Source organism: Macaca fascicularis, chromosome 11 (genome assembly GCF_037993035.2).
Source record: "Macaca fascicularis isolate 582-1 chromosome 11, T2T-MFA8v1.1".
NCBI lineage: Eukaryota > Metazoa > Chordata > Mammalia > Primates > Cercopithecidae > Macaca > Macaca fascicularis.
Window position 1 is genome coordinate 34,570,527 of NC_088385.1, and position 19,897 is coordinate 34,590,423.

Sequence of the window (19,897 nt, forward strand, 5' to 3'; positions counted from 1 at the left end):
GACCCCACTTGACTTAAACTCTGGGGCCCGGGAGGCCGCCGGCTTTACCCCTGCTTGCTGGGGTGGTCCTTTTCCCTTGTCGGTAAGTGTGAGGCGAGCACCCCGAGGTCCCTCCTTCGCCTTCCGGGGTGCGGGCGGGGCGGGGGCCGGGAGCCAGAGGCGCTCACGGCCGGGGCCGGCGCGCGGCGCGGAGCGCTTTTGTTCTGCGGCGAGAACGCAGTCGCGGGCGGCCCCGGAACCCGGGCCTCGGGCCCCGCCGGCTCGCGCGTCCCGCAGTCCGCCGCCCGAAGCTGGGCTCAGCCGCCGCGCTCTCTTCTGCCCGCCGTACTGGGGACGGCCCTGGGCCTCCGCGGACGCCGAGCCTTGCACCGGAGGGCGGGCCTCGCTGGCTGTTTTCCCTCATTGCCTGGCGCTGCGCGATAGAGGTCGCGAGTGGCGAGGGCGAGGACGCGTTTTGTTGAACTGCGAGGCGCGGCTGGTGAGGCGGGTGGGTATGAGAGCTGCTTATGTTTTTAAGGCTTTGCTGTCACTGGAGTGGAAAAAAAAAATCTTTGTTTTCCTATTTCCCGAGCGTTCTCCTCCTCCCCTGCCCTCTTAAGTCGAAGCCTCCTGGAACGGAATTGCTGTACTGGCATCTGTCTCCAAGTGGTCCGCGAACGCAAAGCGCCGGCGATGCTTTCTGTTCCTCGGCAATAGTTCCTTGAGGCATTTTTAAATGCACAATCGCATACCCATCTTAGGTGTTCTCGAGGGACACGGATTCCCTAAGCAAACGTCCTTAGGGTCCTGAGTTTAGCAGCAAACTTTCGGGGAATAATTTCCGTGGAAACAATTTGTAGTACATCGAGTGCATAACCGTCTTAAGACAAGGATGTGTATGAGCTTGAGGCGCGTTTTCGTTTTGTGGGGGGCCGGTGCATCTCAGTAGGCGGGCCGCAGAGCTTGTTTGGAGATTGTATTTTTCTGCTAAATGTGTTAGCTTTAATCATGTTTCATTCATTGTTAATGTGCATGTATGTTAAGGTTTTAGGTTTTTTTCCCCTCTGCAGTCGGATTTTTTTCTATTTAACATTAATCCAATAAAGACAAGTGCAGAGATAAAGTGTTACTGTTTTGCAATGATACTACAATAGCCGACCTAGAGGAGCGCACATAGATTCTGACTTAAGTGAATGGTGTTTTCAGGCCAGACCTAGTTTCTATTTCTGTTAGTTAGGACACTTAATAAGAATTCAGTAAAGTTAGCATGTTTTCTGTGCAGCCTTAAAAGAAAACAGTTTTGCACAGCAGTGTCATATCTAGTAAACACATTAGCATGTCCTCTTTTATTATAAAACGTTTCTTGTTGTCCCTAGGACCAAAGAAGTAAATACTGTATGGAGGGGGACTGATGTGTTTGGAGTGAAATGGGAACATACACAATAATTAAAGACTAAAGTTGTGCTTAACGGTAAGTATTATCACCTCTAAGAAACCCACCCTGATTTAACCAGGCAGTTATTCACATGTAACTATGGAGTAATTTACCTGTTACCGAATTAAAATTACTAGCTCAGTGAATCAACATTGGTTAAAAATTAAACTGTGGGACTCAATGGATTTGACAACAAAGCTTGAGAAGAAGAAATGTTGTCGGCATAGTACTGAAAAATCAGTTGTTAATCTTAGCAAAATGAGAAAGAGGTCTGTGGTAAGGTAATTGTAGTGGAAGTTACCTGGGCAGAGGTCTGCTTCTGTCTGTGCTGTGTTTCTTATGTGATTGTTTTTATTATATTTTATTACTGTTGGTGGCACATAGGGGAATGTGGCACAGAGCACCACTCTGAAGGATGCATCCTGTACAGCCAAAGTGGGCATGTCCAGGGCTTTCATCTGTAACCACAAAATGTCTTAGGAAGTCTCACCTAATGATAAAGATCATGGTCCCTGTAACCACACTGCTTTGGTTTAAATCTTAGCTGTAGCACTCAGCAGTATCTGTACAACCCTGGAAAAATAAACCTCTGCCTGTTTTCTCATCTATAAAATGGGGAAAAGTACTAATGTCATAGGATTGTTATGGTAGAGTTACAGGAGTTTCATGCATATCACAGTTAAACAGCTCTTGAAACATGGTGAGTGCCCAATAAATGTTAGCTATTGTCATGTTAGAGGAAATAGATTTTGTGGCCTGGGACATGTAATGCTGTCTTAGCAGAAATTCAGCTGGTTCATTTAAGCTCTAACTTCATGAGCTTTTTGTTGATTAAACCCATCACTGTAGATCCTCTTAGATTCTCTTTTTTGTAGGTCCTGTTTTGTTAGAAAGTATCCGTCACTACTGGTCCACATCTGGATTTACCTGCAGTGTTGTTTGAAATAAAAAATGCCTCCACTGAATTCCTAGGCAGGACAAACTTGCCCCAAAGCTTTGTTCTTCTACATTATCTCTGTGATTGTACAGGAATCTCTCTTCCCTCCTAGATTATCAGTGTCTTGGAGATAGTTGGAGCTCAAATGCTTAGGGAATTGATTTAATGTTGCTTAAAACTTACTTGTAGGCCAGGTGTGGTGGCTCATGTCTACAATGCCAGCACTTTAAGAGGCTGGAGCGGACAGATCACTTGAGGCCAGGAGTTCGAGACCAGCCCTGGACTCAAGTTGGCCAACATGGCGAAACCCTGTCTCTACTAATAATACAAAAATGAGTCAGGCGTGGTGGCACACGCCTGTAATCCTAGCTACTCGAGTGGCTGAACCCGGGAGGCAGAGGTTGCAGTGACCTGAGGTCACCCCATTGCACTGTGGGCCTGGGCAACAGAGCAAGACTCTTGTCTTTAAAAAAAAAAAAAAAAAAAAAGATATTTATGAAGGTGAATTTCAAGAATCTAATCAGGCCTCCCTCCCTTCCCCATTAGAGGCACACTCTATTATGTAAAACAGACAGGGAGTGTATTCATTTTGAGATAAGTCCAGGAGAATAGTCGACTAACCCTGGCTATAGATACGCAAGTTAACATTCACTTTGGAAGGAGGTTATGAAGAAAGAATCTTGGACCTTGAGGAATTCTAAATGCTTTGTTGGGTGGCAACTATGCAACACTTATACTATTCCTAATACCTTAAGTGTACTTGTACGTGAAGAGCAAAGTTGGAGGCTGTTGAGGTAAATATCTCAAGTGAGATTGGAACTATACATTTTATGCTCCTGGTTTTCATGATCGCAAAAATTTAATGACAGTAACTTAGATTCTTTTGATGTGTCAAATTACAAGGTTTCATTTGTAAATAAAGTCTTGTGATTAAAATGACAAAGTGTATTAAAAGAAGTTGTATTGTCCAGTTAAGTTTCAAGAAACAGAAACCATAAGGAGATTATTATTTTCCAAGCCCCAGAGGAGAATTCATTAGATGACATACTTTTAAAGTTCATGGAGCAGGGCCGGGCGTGGTGGCTCACACCTGTAATCCCAGCACTTTGGGATGCCAAGGTGGGCAGATCACCTGAGGTCAGGAGTTGGAGACCAGCCTGGCCAACATGGTGAAACCCCGTCTCTACTAAAAGTACAAAAAATTAGCTTGGTGTGATGGCACATGCCTGTAATCCCAGCTACCCGGGAGGCAGAGGTTGCAGTAAGCCAAGATCGCACCACTATACCCTAGCTCGGGTGACAGAGTGAGACTCTGTCTCAGAAAATAAAGTTCATGGGCCAGTCGTAGTGGCTCATGCCTGTAATCCCAGCACTTTGGGAGGCCAAGGCAGGTGGATCATGACGTCAGGAAATTGAGACCACCCCTGGCTAACAAGGTGAAATCCCAAAATTAGCTGGGTATGGTGGCATGTGCCTGTAGTCTCAGCTACTCAGGAGGCTGAGACAGGAGAATCACTTGAACCCAGGAGGGAGAGGTTGCAGTGAGCTGAGATCACACCACTGCACTCCAGCCTGGGCGACAGAGCGAGACTGTGTCTCAAAAAAAAAAAAAAAAAAAAAAAAAGTTCATGGATCAGAACCTTTGGGTTTTGATAGATCCAGGATCTAAATCTGAAGGAAAGTTTTAAAGATTTGGGACACTGTATCTTTGAGCTCTGCTGTCCTCTGCCTTGGTTCTCAGGCAGACCATTTCTCCACTGAGCAGCCCTGACATCTCCAGATACATATGCAAGCAGCTTCAAGTTGTTCAGAGCATACCTTTTGTAACTATAGTTAGAGATAAAATTTATAAGCCATTGATTCACCCATTTACACACAGTGTACAGTTTCAGTGGTTTTTAGTATATTCAGATTTGTGTACCCATCACCACTATCAATTTAAGAACATTTTATTGACCCCCAAAATACCTCCATATTCAATAGTGGTAACTCCCCATTTTCTCCAATGCACCTTTCCCCAGGTAACCATTAATCTATTTCTGTAAGTTGGCGTATTCTGAACATTTCACGTAACTAAAGTCATAATATGTAGTGTGATGTGGTTTCCCCCAGCATGTTTTCAAGGCTCATTTATGTTAACACATGTATGTTACTTCATTCGTTTTTATTGCCAAATATTCCATTGTATGGATATACCACTTTTGCTTATTCTTCATCAGTTAACAGACCTTTGACATGTTTTCACTCTTGGCTACTGTGAATAGTGCAGCTATGATCATTCATATATTTATGTAGATGTGTGTTTTCAGTTCTTTTGGGTAAATATCTAGGAGTGAAATTCCTTGGTTATGATAACTGTTTAACATTTTGAGGAACTGCCAGACTGTTATCCAAAGTAGATTTACTGTTTTATTTTTATTTTTTATTTAACTTCTGTTTTACGTTTGGGGGTACATGTGTAGGTTTATTATATAGGTAAAATTGTGTCATGGGAGTTTGTTGTACAGATTATTTCATCACCTAGGTATTAAGCCTAGTACCCAATTGGTTGTTTTTTTTGAATCCTCCCCCTTCACCCGCCTGTAGGTCCCAGTGTGTTAGTTCTCTCTACATGTCCATGTGTTCTCATCATTTAGCTCCCACTTATGTGAAAGCATGCAATATTTGGTTTCCTGTGTTAGTTTGCTAAGGATAATGTCCTCCAGCTCCAAGCACCTACAAAGGACATGATCTCATTCTTTTTTTATGACTGAATAGTATTCCCTAGTGTATGTGTACTGTTTTCTTTATCCAGTTTACCATTGATGGGCGTTTAGGTTGATTCCGGGTCTTTGCTATTGTGAATAGACATGCACCATTTTATAAAGCAGTGTTTTAGAGTCCTCATTTGTCTACATCCATAGTTAACTTTTATAGCCATTAAAGTGAGCCTGAAGTGGTCGCTCATTGTGATTGTGATTTGCATTTCCCTGATGATTAGTGATGTTAAGCATCTTTGTATGTGCATATTGATTTCTTTGGAGAAGTATCTATTCAAAACCTTTGGCCTTAAATTTGTGTTGTCTTTGGATTGTCAAGTTGTAAGTTTTTAAGAATCCTGGATTCTTCTCATTCCTTACTAGGGACCATAAGTGAAGGTTTATCTCTGGGTTCTAGGTTCTATTCTATTGATTGATGCCTGTCCTGTGTCAGTACTATATGGTTTTATCTATTGTAGTTTTGTCGTTTTGTTTTTTTGTTTGTTTTTAAGACGGAGTCTCACCCTGTTGCCCAGGATGGAGTGCAGTGGTGTGATCTTGGCTCACTGCAACCCCCGCCTACGATTCTTCTGCCTCAGCCTCCAAAGTAGCTAGGATTACAGGCACCCGCTACCACGCCGTGCTAATTTTTGTAGTTATGGTAGAGGCGAGGTTTCACCTTGTTGGCCAGGCTGGTCTCGAACTCCCGACCTCAAGTGATCAGCGTGCCTCTGCTTCTCAAAGTGCTGGAATTACAGGCGTGAGCCACTGCTCCCTGCCTACTCCCTTTTCAGCCCCTCCTTTTTCTGCGTGGAAGTTGCTGAGTGGCAGTCAGAAAATGAAAGTACCTCTGATTGGTCCCCTCCCACAACCAATCAGGCTAGTGGCTGGCCACTACTTCACTTACATAAAGTGAATCAATGGGAAACCTCTAGAGAGTATTTAAACCGCAGAAAATTCTGTAACTGACTGTCTTGAGCCACTTGCTGCATCTGTTCCCACCTTGTGGAGTGCACTCTACTTTAAAATAAATCTCTGCTTTGGCTGCCTTGCTTGTGTAGTTTGTTCAGTTCTTCGTTAAGATGCCAAGAACCTGGACAACTACCCTCAACTGCATGCTTTAGAGGAACTCTTCTGTTCCACTGAAGGCCTTTTGTCTATCTCCAGTGGCCGAAAATTGGCTTACTCCTATTATAAGAAGCAATACTTCCTAGCCAACATGGTGAAACACCATCTCTACTAAAAATACAAAAATTAGCTGGGTGTGGTGGCGCTATCTGTAATCTCAGCTACTGGGGAGGTCGAGGCAGGAGAATCGCTTAAAGCCAGGAGCTGGAGGTTGCAATGAGCCAAGATCACGCCACTGCACTCTAGCCTGGTGACAGAACGATACTTTGTCTCAAAAAAAAAATAAAAAATAAAAAAAGGAAGCGATACTTATACTTCGAATACAGTTTTTACCTCAACACAGTATTGTCTTAATATGGTTTGTACCCGCCTGCCACACACTGATGTGTCGTGTGTACTTGGGGGTACTTGTCAGCGCTTTTCAGATATTTAAGATCACCAGACCTCTAGTACACTGTGTGTCCAATCTTTTGGCTTCCCTAGGCCACTTCGGAAGAGGAATTGTCTGGAGCCGCACATAAAATACACTAACAATAGATGATGAGCTTTAAAAAAAAAATTGCAAAAAAAATTCTCTATGTTTTAAGAATGTTTATAAATCTGTGTTGGGCCTCATTCAAAGCCATCTTGGGCTGCATGCTGCCCATGGGCTGCAGAGTGGACAACCTTGATCTAGTAGATGTTTCCTTGAGGTGGGTATCCAGAGGGCTCCAAAATGAATTACTTGGCAGAATTCTGGTAGGGTAAGTGGCTTCCACTTCATTATTCTCTATTGTCTTTAATTCCCATTTTAGGGAATAATACAATATAAAACATGGTCTAAAATTTGTCTGTGGCATCTCTGCTCTGAAGGCACAACAGACTAGTGTCAGTATGCTAGCCTGAATGATGATAGTCTGTTGCATTGGTCTGAACTTCCTGCTGGCCAGTCAAGATAGATGTGATTGCGAGCACTTCTTGCTGTACCTGTGTTAATGAGTCAGAAAAAGTAGAGCAATTTATTTCTTCCTTTTTAAGGGAGAAAGCCCTGTCACTCTCACTGGTGAAGCTTTGTAGTTGGGATATATTTAGTTGTCTCTGCATGGGGAACCTTGCGGTATATCCTCCACAATAGGTGTGATCATCCTGCTGGGAATCACCATTGCAGGCACTTTTTAATCCATTGTTGCTTAAGACAAAGTACAATGGATTAGGGTATCCGATCAGATGGCCTGTGGTTCTGAATAGAGTTTATAGCTGGATACATGAAAGATTGGAAGGCAGAGTTGTAGGTGAACAGCTTATGGTGCCCTGATGACTTGCTCTTCTCATAGACCATGGAGGCAAAGCTTAGGCTTAATCACAGGCTGACCCATATTCTGGCCGGACACCCTGCAGGTCCTCCAAGAACAAAGTGAGAGAAAAGCAGCCCTGTGAGAAACAGTCACAGATGAGAAACAGTCACAGATGAGAAAAGCTGTTTCTCATCTGCCTCATTGGTTTCAATTGAGCATAGGACTTTACCACCTTGGGAGGTATAGTTGCTGACTATAAAATGGCCACAGTTTGGTGTTCTCATCTGACTTGGTGTCATCCTGTGGGGCTGAGGATACTGATCTTGATTTTGCTGTTGGACTTAGTAATACATGAATCCATTTGGCCTTTTGCTGACTGCACTTACAGAAGCGTAGAGAACTGTTCTGCCCCTTCTAACCACTGTGCTGTAGAGGGACGATTGCAAGTCTTTGTTAATTTGTTGTAACATTTAAATGAGATAAAGTATATAAAGCATTCCGCATAGTTCTTTACATACAGATGTTCAAAAGTTAGTTGTTTATAATAGTACAGATGTACCTCAGCTTATGATGGAGTTACATCTCAATAACCCATATTAAGTAGAAAATAAAGTCAAAAATGGGGTTTTATAGACACGATGGGATGGGAAAACACAACATCCAAAAAAACTTAGCTAGCACAGTACACCATTGATCGTTTTTGTTTTGTTTTGTTTTAACGCACTGTGGGAGGGGCAGCCCCCGCCCCCCGCCGCACCGAAACACCAGCGTGCCTCTGCAGGAGGGATTTTTTTTTTTGGTATTGATTGTTAATGCTCGTGATCACGTGACTGGCTGCTGTGGCTTGCTGCCGCCACTCAGCGTGGAAGAATATCATACTGCCTATCACAGGCCTGGGAAAAGATAGAAATTCCAAGTACAATTTCTGCTGAATGCCTGTATCACTTTTGCATCATTATAAAGTCAAAATTATTAAGTCATACCATTGCATTGTGGTCCAGGACCATCTGGGCTTAGAAAAATGGATTCTCAAAAGCCTATTTAGGGACTGATAGGCTAATTTTTTCTGTGACTAAGGATACAGAAAGCCAGAGCTAGTACAAGTTGAATAAATTGTGTTACATTTGGAATTCCTGAAAAGTGGCTTTTTACACTGAATTGTTAGTAGTGGTGGTTTTGTTAACTTTCTAGAGGTATCTCTAATTTTTCTAATGCTTATATTGCAAATCAGGTTTTCGATGGAAAATAGACTTTTCTCAGTTTAACCATGTCAGTGGATACTCTTCAAATAAACTTTGCTTTGTGGAACATAAGAGACGGAACTTACAAAGCCATAAGGGAAATTTTCAATTTAAAATACCAGAGCAAATTTACATATTTTAGGTATGAGAATAGTATTTCAATGTATATTATATATTTCTTAAGTCCTATGTGTTTTAGGTACTGAAATGCTTACAGATGAAATCATGCTGTGTCTGTGGTTGGCATAGATAGAAAAGGAAACAGAAGGGGTCAGGACTTTTTCCCATTTAGAAGTTTACATTAGGACTTCTCTTTAATGTGGTGTTGAGATAATGTTTGTTTATTCAGAAAACACTGAAACCTGCTAGACATTATCTAGATGGCGTGTGTCTTTTGGGTTGGCCTGAAAGACTTTTTTATGCCTGTTGTATTGGCTGTTAATAGTACTTTGATTTACTCTAATAATGTTGCTCTTACCTTTAATAAATTGTCAACCCACTTTTCCTTTTTTGAGACAGATCTTGCTGTGTCATCCAGGCTGGAGTACAGTGACACTACCATAGCCCACTGCACTCTCAACTTCCCATGCTCAAGTGATCCTTCCACCTCAGCCTCCCACGTAGCTGGGACTATAGGCATGCACCGCCACACCTAGCTAATGTTTCGATTTTTGTCCTTATTTTTTTGTAGAGACTGGGTCTTACTGTGTTGCCCATGCTGGTTTTGAACTGCTGGACTCTGCCTCAGCCTCTCAGCATGCTGAGATTATAGGTGTGAGCCACCACACCTGGCCAGTGGTAACCCCTATATATAAAACAATTCTTAGGCTGAGGTGGGTGGATCGCTTGAGTTCAGGAGTTCAAGACCAGCCTAGGCAACATGGCGAAACCTCATCTCTACAAAACAAAAAAAAATTAGCCGCACGGTGGCATTCACCTGTAGTCCCAGCTACTTGGGAAGCTGTGGTGAGAGAGTTGTTTGAGCCAAGGAGTCGGAGTTGCAGTGAGCTGAGATCATGCCACTACACTCTAGCCTGGGTGACATAGTGAGACCCTGTCTCAAAAAAAAAAAAAAAAAAAAACAACCAAATTCTTGCTGTGACTCAGTTTATACTTCCATATTCTATTTTTTGCTGTTTTATCTGACCTACAGCAGACCTGGCCACCATGCCATATGCACAGTGTTAGGTTCATTTTCTGGTTTGGTTGGTTTTCTTTTGTTTTTGAGACATTTCTTGCTCTGTCGCACAGTCTGGAGTGCAGTGGCATGATTCCCGCTCACCACAGCCTCAACCTCCTGGGTTCACCCAATGCCTCAGCCCACCAAGTAGCCGAGAATACAGGCCTGCACTACCACAATGTTGCCCAGGCTAGTCTCGAACTTGAGCTCAAGTGATCTGCCCGCCTTGGCCTCCCAAAGTTTTGGGATTACAGGCGTGAGCCACTGTGCCCAGCCTGGGTCTATTTTCTTATAGTTCTTTCTATTCATGTGTATGTGTGCTTGTGCATGTATGTTTAACATGGATAGTACATGGTTATTCCTTATAGGTATTATTTTAGATTACTTTTTGCTTTGTAATTTTCTGTAGTAAGCCCAGTTTACAAATAAAGGAAGCTGTTGGGTTAACAGCTTTTCAGTTATTTGCATTGTGTGGATATAGAGTATTTTTAAATTTTCACAGATATTGTTAATCTTAGTGAGATCTTTGATATGAAAATCCACATCCATAATTATATTTATGCTTTCTTGCAGCTGTTTACTTCTAATTATTTCCTGATTCACAAATTAATTTTTGCAATTCACAACTTCCAAGAATACTTGTACTGTTGGATTCAATCCGCAGTAATCTGCAGAAGAAGAGAAGCAGAATTATACCTAGAAGTCAACTAATGGACAGTTAGTCACCCACCTACATGTTGAGGTATTCTGGGCCTTTTTCTTTCACCCTCACTGGAAGGGAATGTGGGTGGGAATTTAAGACATCTACTTCCTTGTTGATTTTCCGCCTATTTGTTCTATTCATTATTGAAAGTAGGGAATTGAAGTCTTCCACTCTTATTGGTGAATTGTGGTTTTTGCTTTTTGTATTTTGATGCTCTCTTAAGTATTAATAACCTACAGATCACATTTGACAGTTTTAAGTAAACAGGCTTCCAGATTAACCTGCTTTGGGGAGGTCTTGTGATACAAGGTGGTGACATCCTGTCCTTGAGTAAAGAATCTTACGCATTCCTCAAATTGATATACTGATCAATACATAACCTAACGCTCAAAAGGGTGCTGCTTTTATTTGTAAATCATCAGGTTTTATTGATGCAAGTTTTCTTGCACATAGACATTTTAGCCTATATGTTGCAATCAGTAGCCAATGATTATAACCTCAGTATTGTATCCTCCAACGAAAAACAACAATTTGAGTATTAGGAGTCCCCCTCCCTTCTCCTAAAGTTTCCCATAAAAGCCTTCCAACTTGTAGCGGACTCCAGAACACTTCAAACTCTGTTGGTATGTCTTCTCAGATTGATCCTCACATCTGCTCTCCAGTAAACTTTTATCAGATTATTTCTACCTCAACAACCTTCGTTTTAGACAACAGTGCACATATGTTTGTAATTGTTATCTTGGTGGGTTGATCCTTTTATCATTATAGAATTCATCTTTTTATCAACATTTTTTGTTTTAGTCTGTTTTGTCTGACACTAGTATAGGCTTTCCACCTTTCTTTTGTTGTTGCCCAGGCTAGAGTGCAGTGGCACAATCTCAGCTCATTGCAGCCTCTGCCTCCCAGGTTCAAGTGATTCTCCTGCCTCAACCTCCCAAGTAGCAGGGATTACAGGCATGTACCACTATGCCCGGCTAATTTTTTGTATATGGTGGAGACGGGGTTTCACCAGGTTGGTCAGGCTGATCTCGAATTCCTGACCTCAGGTGATCCACCCACCTCGGCCTCCCAAAGTTCTGGGGTTATAGGTGTGAGCCACCGCACTTGGCCTGCATTCCAGCTTTCTTGGAGCTATTTGTGTGATATTTTTTCATTGTTTTACTTTCAGTCTGTGTTTTTGGATCTAAAGTGTATCTCCTGGAGACAATAGCGTATAGTTGGATAGTTTTTAAAATCCAGACTGACATTCTCTGTCTTTTGGATTGTGATATTATGAAATATATCTCTGGTCTTTATCCCTGTTTTTAGGCATACAAGTCCTAAAATTCGTGCAATCTCCAAAGTGATAAATGTTTGTTTGGGTTTTTTTGTATGCTAATAAGTTGACTTATGGCTGGCATCCCCTAGTTTCAGAATGGAGGGCTGGTCACCTGAAAGACCAAGGCCCGATTAAAGGGTTGGGACTTTTCAGCCCTACTCCTAATTCCTGGTACCAATTGCCTATCTTAGTCCATTTTCTGTTACTTATAGCAGAGTAACTGAAACAGGGGCCTTTATGAAGAAAAGGAATTTATTTCTTACACCTGTGAACTCTAGGGTTGAAAAGGGTACACCTGGTTGAGGGGGAGGGGGTGAGGTTAAGTTGATCACCAATAGCCAATGGTTTAATTAATCAAACCTGTGCAATGAAGCCTCCATAAGACTGGAAAGGATAGAGTTTGGAAGGCTTTTCAGATTGCTGAGCAAGTGGAGGTTCCTAGAGGGGGGCGCACCCAGAGAGGGCATGGAAATTATGTGCCCCTTCTCATGTGACCTTGCCTTCTGCATCTCTTGATCTATATCCTTGGTAATGCACTTTATAAATAAACTGATAAGGTGTTCCCCGGGTTCTGTGAGCTGCTCTAACACATTAGTCAAACCAAAGGAGCGGATCATGGGAACCTCAGTTTACAGTTGGTTGGTCAGAAGCACAGGCAAAATAACCTGGGGCTTGGTGTTGGCATCAGAAGTGGGGACAGTCTTGGCACGGTGGCTCACGCCTGTAATCCCAGCACTTTGGGAGGCCGAGGTGGGTGGATCATGAGATCAGGAGATCGAGACCATCCTGGCTAACACAGTGAAACCCTGTCTCTACTAAATATACAAAAAATTAGCCAGGCATGGTGGTGGGCGCCTGTGGTCCCAGCTGCTCAGGAGGCTGAGGCAGGAGAATGGCGTGAACCTGGGAGGCAGAGCTTGCAGTGAGCAGAGATCGCATCCCTGCACTCTAGCCTGGGCGACAGAGTGAGGCTCATTCTCAAGAAAAAAAATAAATAAAAATAAAAAGGGGGCAGTCTTGTGGGACTGAGCCCTAAACTTATGAGATCTGACACTATCTTCATCTAGATGGTCTCGGAATTAAAATGAATTAGGACACCCACCTGGTGTGTACACTGCAGAACTGATTGCTTGTTACGTGGGGTGAGACACCCACACATTTGGTGTCAGAAGTGTGGGAAGCTTTATTCTTATATTCTCAGAATTGTTTATATAAAAATGTGATTTTTTAATATAATTACATTTACCTCTGTTTTTGTTTTTATGTCTCATTTCTTTTTATTCCTTTTTTATTCCTTAGTGGGATTTATTTTGCATAACTGAGTATTTTCTAATGTAGCATTTTAATTTCTTTTTTTGCTTTTTTGTTTTTAATTTCTTTTTTGAGACGGAGTCTTGCTCTGTTCCCCAGGCTGGAGTGCAGTGATGTGATCTCGGCTCACCGCAAGCTCCACCTCCCGGGTTCACGCCATTCTCCTGCCTCAGCCTCCCGAGTAGCTGGGACTACAGGTGCCCGCCACCACGCCCAGCTAATTTTTTGCATTTTTAGTAGAGATGGGGTTTCACCGTGTTAGCCAGGATGGTCTCGATCTCCTGACCTTGTGATCCGCCCGCCTCGGCCTCCCAAAGTTCTGGGATTACAGGCGTGAGCCACCTCATGTTTTTAATTTCTTTAACAATATTTTCACTGTATTTATTGTTACTTCAGGGAAGCACAAATTCTTTTTTTTTTTTTTTTTGAGACGGAGTCTGGCTCTGTCGCCCAGGCTGGAGTACAGTGGCCGGATCTCAGCTCACTGCAAGCTCCGCCTCCCGGGTTCACGCCATTCTCCTGCCTCAGCCTCCCATGTAGCTGGGACTACAGGCGCCCGCCACCTCGCCCGGCTAATTTTTTGTATTTTTTAGTAGAGACGGGGTTTCACTGGGTTATCCAGGATGGTCTCGATCTCCTGACCTCATGATCCGCCCGTCTTGGCCTCCCAAAGTGCTGGGATTACGGGCGTGAGCCACCGCGCCCGGCACAAATTCTTTTTAAAAGTATTTTTTATTTTAAAGTATCAGTGATGGAGGCTGGCAGAGAACTTGGGGCAAGAATTTATTTTCTCAGAGAAATGGTAATGATGGACTATGGAAACCTTATCTGTGGTAATCTGTGTTACAGTATATTCTCAAAAGTTCTGAGAATACATTATATCCACCAGCAGATTATGACTGCAGCTGACCATTGAACAACTTGAGTTTGAACCATGTGGATCCACATACACATGGATTTGACTTTTTTTTTTTTTTTTTTTTGGAGAGATGAGGTCACTCTCTGTTGCCCAGGCTGGAGTGCAGTGTACAGTCATAGCTCATTACAGCCTCAAACATCTGGGCTCAAGCAGTCCTCCCATCTCTGCCTCCTGAGTAGCTGGGACTGCATCCACACACTACCTTGTCTGGCTATACGTGGAGTTTCTTCTGCATCTGCCACCCTAAGTCGTAATCCCTGTGTTGTGTAAGGGTCGATTGTATTTTCCTTTCACAATCTCTTTGTGTAGCTAGAGGCAGTCTTCCGAAGAATGCAACATCAATTTAGGTCGTTCAGGAGTGCTTTTCCAGTTTTCAGTTTTCTTCTATGCCAGTAAAGGAGAGGGATGGAGAAAAAAAACCCAAGTTAACATAAAGACGGTTTCCCTTCCTACCCATATGCTCTGTATTAATTTGCTAGGGCTATGTTTGAGATAGGAAAACTGAAACTTCTTCACGCAATTGACCACTTCACCTCTGGTCACCAAACTGTATTTGGATTTCTCCCCATCCGCAAACTGTTTTCCAGCTGACAACAACTGGATATCCTACAATTCAATTACATGTTGGCACCATCTACCTGGAGAAAGCATCAGAGCCCACAGGTTGAGGACTCAGTCCCACAAGACTGCCCCTAACTTCGCCAGTCCCGGGTCCCGGGTTGTGACCTGTACTTTTGACCAAGCTGTTACAAAGAGGGGATTGTCAAGACTCCCTCTGTGGATTTGATTAATTTGCTAGAGCTCACAGAACTCAGGGAAACAGTTTACTTATTATAAAGGCTATTAGATGAAGAGCCAGGTGGAAGAGATGCATGGGGGAATGCATATGTGAGCGCTTCCATGCCCTGTCCACCCTATGGTCACCTCTATGTTACCAGACACTCCTAGGAGATTATAGAGGTCTCAGGAGATCTGTGTCAGGAACCTAGTTCAAAGACCACATATTAGTGCAAAAGATTGTATACCCCAGTCTACAAGAGTTTTAGCTGTCCTGTGTCTGGAATCCTGGGCAGAGACCAAGTATGTATTTCTTATTGTGGGCTACTATGACAGAATGCCACAGACTGGGTGGTGTAAACAACAGAAATTTATTTCTCCCAGTTCTGGAGGCTGGAAGTCCAGGGTCAGTATGTTTGATTTCTGTTCTCCTGAAGCTTCTCTCTCAGTGGCTTGCAGGTGACTGTCTTCTTGCTGTGTCCTAACATAGTCCTTCCTCTGTAGGCCAACGTCGCTGGCGTCCCTCTTCCTATGGGGGATACTATTCGGATTAAAGCCCCACTCGAATGACCTCACTGAACCAATTACCTCCTTAAAGGCCCTATCTCCAAATACACTGGGACTTAGGGCTTTCATGTGTGAATTTTGGGGAGGGTACAATTCAGTTGATGAGACTCCCTCCTCCAAGTGGACGTAAAAGCCAGGGGACACTGAGCAGGGCAGGGGCAGTTATTAGGCATCATTAATTCTCCTTAGAAGTACTGCTTTTCTGCTGTCAGTGAACACTGTGACCCATTCTGCTTCCAACCTTGTAGACTAGTCAAACCAGTGAGGAACAAAGTCCTAACGTGTGAGAGTGGCAACATGAGTGTCAGTATATGGTGGCTGCCTTTTTTTTTTTTTTTTTTTTTGATAGACTTTCTTTGCTAGAGGAGTTTTAGGTTTAAAGAAAATTGAGGTCGGGCATGATGGTTCACGCGTGTAATCCCAGCCCTTTGGGAGGCCGAGGCAGGTGGATCATGAGGTCTGGAGGGAGTTTGAGACCATCCTGGCCAACATGGTGAAACCACATCTCTACCAAAAATGCAAAAAATGAGCTGGGCATGGTGGCACATGCCTATAGTCCCAGCTACTCAGGAGGCTGAGGCAAGAGAATCGCTTGAACCTGGGAGGTGCAGGTTGCACTGAGCCCAGATTGTGCCACTGCACTCCAGCCTGGGCGCCAGAGCAAGACTCCCGTCTAAGAAAAAAAGAAAAAGAAAATAGAGCTTATAGTACAGAGCATTCCCATATATGAGCTTTATAGGAACCTCCCATCTCCACAACTCTAAGGTTTCACTATTAGCAACTTGGATTAGTGATATTGATATGTTGTTATTAAAGTCCCTCACTAACTTTAGAGTTTTCTCTGTATCTTGTGGGTCTTACAGGTTTTGATAAATGCATAATACTATGCATCTACTATTATAAGAGTTTTAAAAAATAACTTTATGAAATCAAAACATACCTAAGAAAGGGTAAAAATGGTAAGTGTATAGCCCAGTGGGTTATGTAGGGAACATACTTGTGTGTAAGCACCACCCTGGTCAAAAGCTGTCTTCATGCTACTTAACTACCAATTGCTCTTCCATCACACCTTATAAAAAGTACCACTACCGTCCCTAGATGATTGGTTTTGTCTGTGTTTCAATCTTTATATAAATGGAATCATGGTTTATTCTTTCGTCTCTGGCCTTTTTCACTCAGTAGTGTGTTTGTTAGATTAATTCATATTGTTGCATATAGCTGAGTTTATTAATTTTTGTTACTATAGTGTTTCATTAATATGAATACATTTCTGTTTTGTTTGTTTCCAGTTTTTGCTTACTGCACCTAATGCTGCTGGCAGTGTTATAATTATGCATTTCTGTTTGGTACATAACCTAGGAATGAAACTTCTAGGTCTCAGGGCTTGCGTTTATTAACCCTTGGTAGATGATGCCATACATCTTTCCAAAGTGTTGGTCAATTTAAGGGTCATTATATACTCCTATCACCATTGTATGAGAGTTCCATTTGTTCCACTTTCTTGCCAACATTTGGTATTGAGAGTTGAAAAAATTCTAGCCATTGTGAGTGTATAGTATTACCACCTTATGGTTTTCATTTACATTTCTGACATTAATAATGGATTTAGCACTTAACCAAAAATTTTGCCATTTAAATATAGTTGACCCTTGAATAACATAGGAATTAGGATAACTGACATTTGTGCAGTAAAAAAAAAATCCACATTTGACTCCACCAAAACTTAATCACTAACAGCCTGCTGTTTAGTGGAAGCCTTACCAATAACATAAATAGTTGATAAACGCACATTTTGTATGTTACATGTATTATATGCCGTAGTCTTAGAATAAGCTCGAGAAAAGGAAATTTTGTTAAGAAAATCATAAGGGGTCGGATGCGGTGGCTCACGCCTGTAATCCCAGCACTTTACAGCTCACGCCTGTAATCCCAAGGCAGGTGGATCACAAGGTCGGGAGTTCGAGACCAGCCTGGCCAACATGGTGAAACCCTGTCTTGACTAAAAATACAAAAATTAGCCTGCCATGGTGACGGGACCCTGTAATCCCAGCTACTTGGGAGGCTGAGGCAGGAGAATCGCTTGAACCTAGGAGGCAGAGGTTGCAGTGAGCCGAGATCATGTCACTGCACTCCAGCCTAGGCAGCAGAGCGAGACTCATCTCAAAAAAAAAAAAAAAAAAAAAAAAATCATAAGGAAGAGGAGGATATATTTACTATTCATTAAGTGGAAATGGATCATCATAAAGGTCTTTATCCTCATCACATTTATCTTGACTAGGCAGAGGAGGAGGAGGAAGAGAAGGGGTTGGTGTTGCTGTCTCCAGGGTGGCAGAGACAAAAGAAAATCCACATATAAGTGGACCCACGCACTTCAAAGCCATATTCAAGGATCAACTGTAGTGTCTATCACATGGTATTTAATTAAGCTTCATGCTTATTTTTTATTGAGTTGTCTACATTTTTCTTTTTACGTAATTCCCTATACAGGCTGGATATGAGCTCTTTGGTATGTACTGTAAGTGTACTCTTCTAGAGAGTGACTTTACTTTTTCACTTCCTTAATGGTGTTTTTTGATAAACAGGGGTGATTAATTTTGATGCAGTCCATTTTATGGACCTTTTTTCTTATTGTTCATTGTGTCCTGTTTTACAAACCTTCCCCTATCCCGAGGGCATAAAGATATTCTCTTCTATTTTTGAGATGGAGTTTCGCTTTTGTTGCCCAGGCTTGAGTGCGGTGGTGCGACCTCAACTCACTGCGACCTTGGCTCACTGCAACCTCCGCCTCCCTGGTTCAAGCGATTGTCCTGCCTCAGCCTCATGAATAGCTGGGATTACAGGCATGTGCCACCATGCCCAGCTGATTTTTGCGTTTTTAGTAGAGACGGGGCTTCACCATGTTGGTCAGATTGGTCTCAAACTTCTGACCTCAGGTGATCTGCCTGCCTCAGCCTCCCAAAGTGCTGGGATTTACAGGCGTGAGCCACCATGCCCAGCCTGTTTCTGGAAACTTTAAAACGATAATCTACCTGGGATTGATTTGTTTGTGTATGTCTCTGGGTGTGTAATTGGATAAGGCTTATTTTCATTTGTGGCATATAGATAACCAATTGACCTAGCTTCATGTATTGAAAAGAACTTTTTCCTAACTTTGTCATAAAACAAGTGTCTGTATATATGAAAGTGTATATATGTCTTCAATATTCATGCTTGTTTTGCATTTCTGTGGAAAGTTTATAATCAAGCTTGTAAATTTACACCAAAAAATCCAGTGGGATTATTGGAATTGCATTGACTCTTTATTACTTTTTCTTTTTCTTTTTTTTTTTTTTTGAGACAAGATCTCATTCTGTTTCCCAGGCTGGAGTGCAAATGGTGCAATCTCAGCTCACTGCAACCTCCACCTCCTGGGCTCAAGTAATCCTCCCACCTCAGCCTCCCAAGTAGCGGGTACAACAGATGTGCACACCTGGCTAATTTTTTTTTGTATTTTTGGTAGAGACAGGGTTTCACCATGTTGTTCAGGCTGGTCTTGAACTCCTGACCTCAAACAGTCACCCAGCTCTGCCTCCCAAAGTGCTGGGATTATAGGCAAGAGCCACTGCGCTTGACCTAAATTTTGAGATCATTGGCATCTTTAATGCTGCCTTCAAAAACTTGAACATGGCATATCTTTACACTCAGTTCTTTGTTGTTAGAGATGTGACACATCCTTCATTTTTGAAGTATTTGTTTTTTTATGGTATTTCTAAAAATTACTGCTGATAATATTCCTGCATATTGACCTTATTTTCAGGGATTGTAATAAACAGTAGAACAAAAAGAAAATCTCTACATAGTTTTGGATTTTCTATATAATATCTGATACTCAGTTTTGTGTTTTCCTCTCTGCTTCTTATACTTCCTAATATTTTTTTCTTTATAGCAGCTGGGATCTCCAGTAAAATGATTAATAGGAGTGATAGTGGCATCTTCTATGTTACTATTTAATTGTTTCACCTACTTCAAAAGAAATTTCTATCCTTTATAATTTTTTAATTATGTAGGGGATTTGATTTTTTTTTTTAGATGGGCTCTCGCTGTGTCACCAGGCTGGAGTGCAGTGGCGCAATCTCGGCTCACTGCAGCCTCCCAGGTTCAAGCAATTCTCCTGCCGCAGCCTCCCGAGTAGCTGGGATTATAGGCGTGAGCCACCACACCCGGCCCCACAATGCTTCTGACACTAGATGTGTGGGAATTTTTTCCCAACTGACCAATTCTTTCCACATACCAACTGGATGGTTTGTGATTCGATTCAATTCTGACACTGTCTACCTGACATTACCATCAGAACCCACAAATTAAAGGGCTCAGTCCTACAAGACTGCCCCCACTTGAAGCCAGTCACAAG

The 19,897-nt window shown here is 42.5% G+C and overlaps 1 protein-coding gene across 7 annotated transcripts in view; it reads left to right on the forward strand.

Annotated features, from left to right (window-relative positions):
* The first annotated feature begins 6 nt into the window (after positions 1 to 6).
* The window catches only part of RESF1 (retroelement silencing factor 1), a 33,512-nt gene continuing 13,621 nt past the window's right edge, over positions 7 to 19,897 (forward strand). For 2 of the 7 annotated variants that reach the window (XR_001483330.4, XM_005570511.4), the window contains exons 1-3: positions 7 to 82; positions 1,356 to 1,450; positions 10,486 to 10,654. The gene's annotated coding sequence lies outside the window, so the exon portion shown is untranslated. Of the gene's footprint in view, positions 488 to 1,355; positions 1,451 to 10,485; positions 10,655 to 19,897 lie in introns of all 7 variants that reach the window. The other 5 variants (XM_015430604.3, XM_045364990.2, XM_005570513.4 and 2 more) reach the window with 5 other exon arrangements.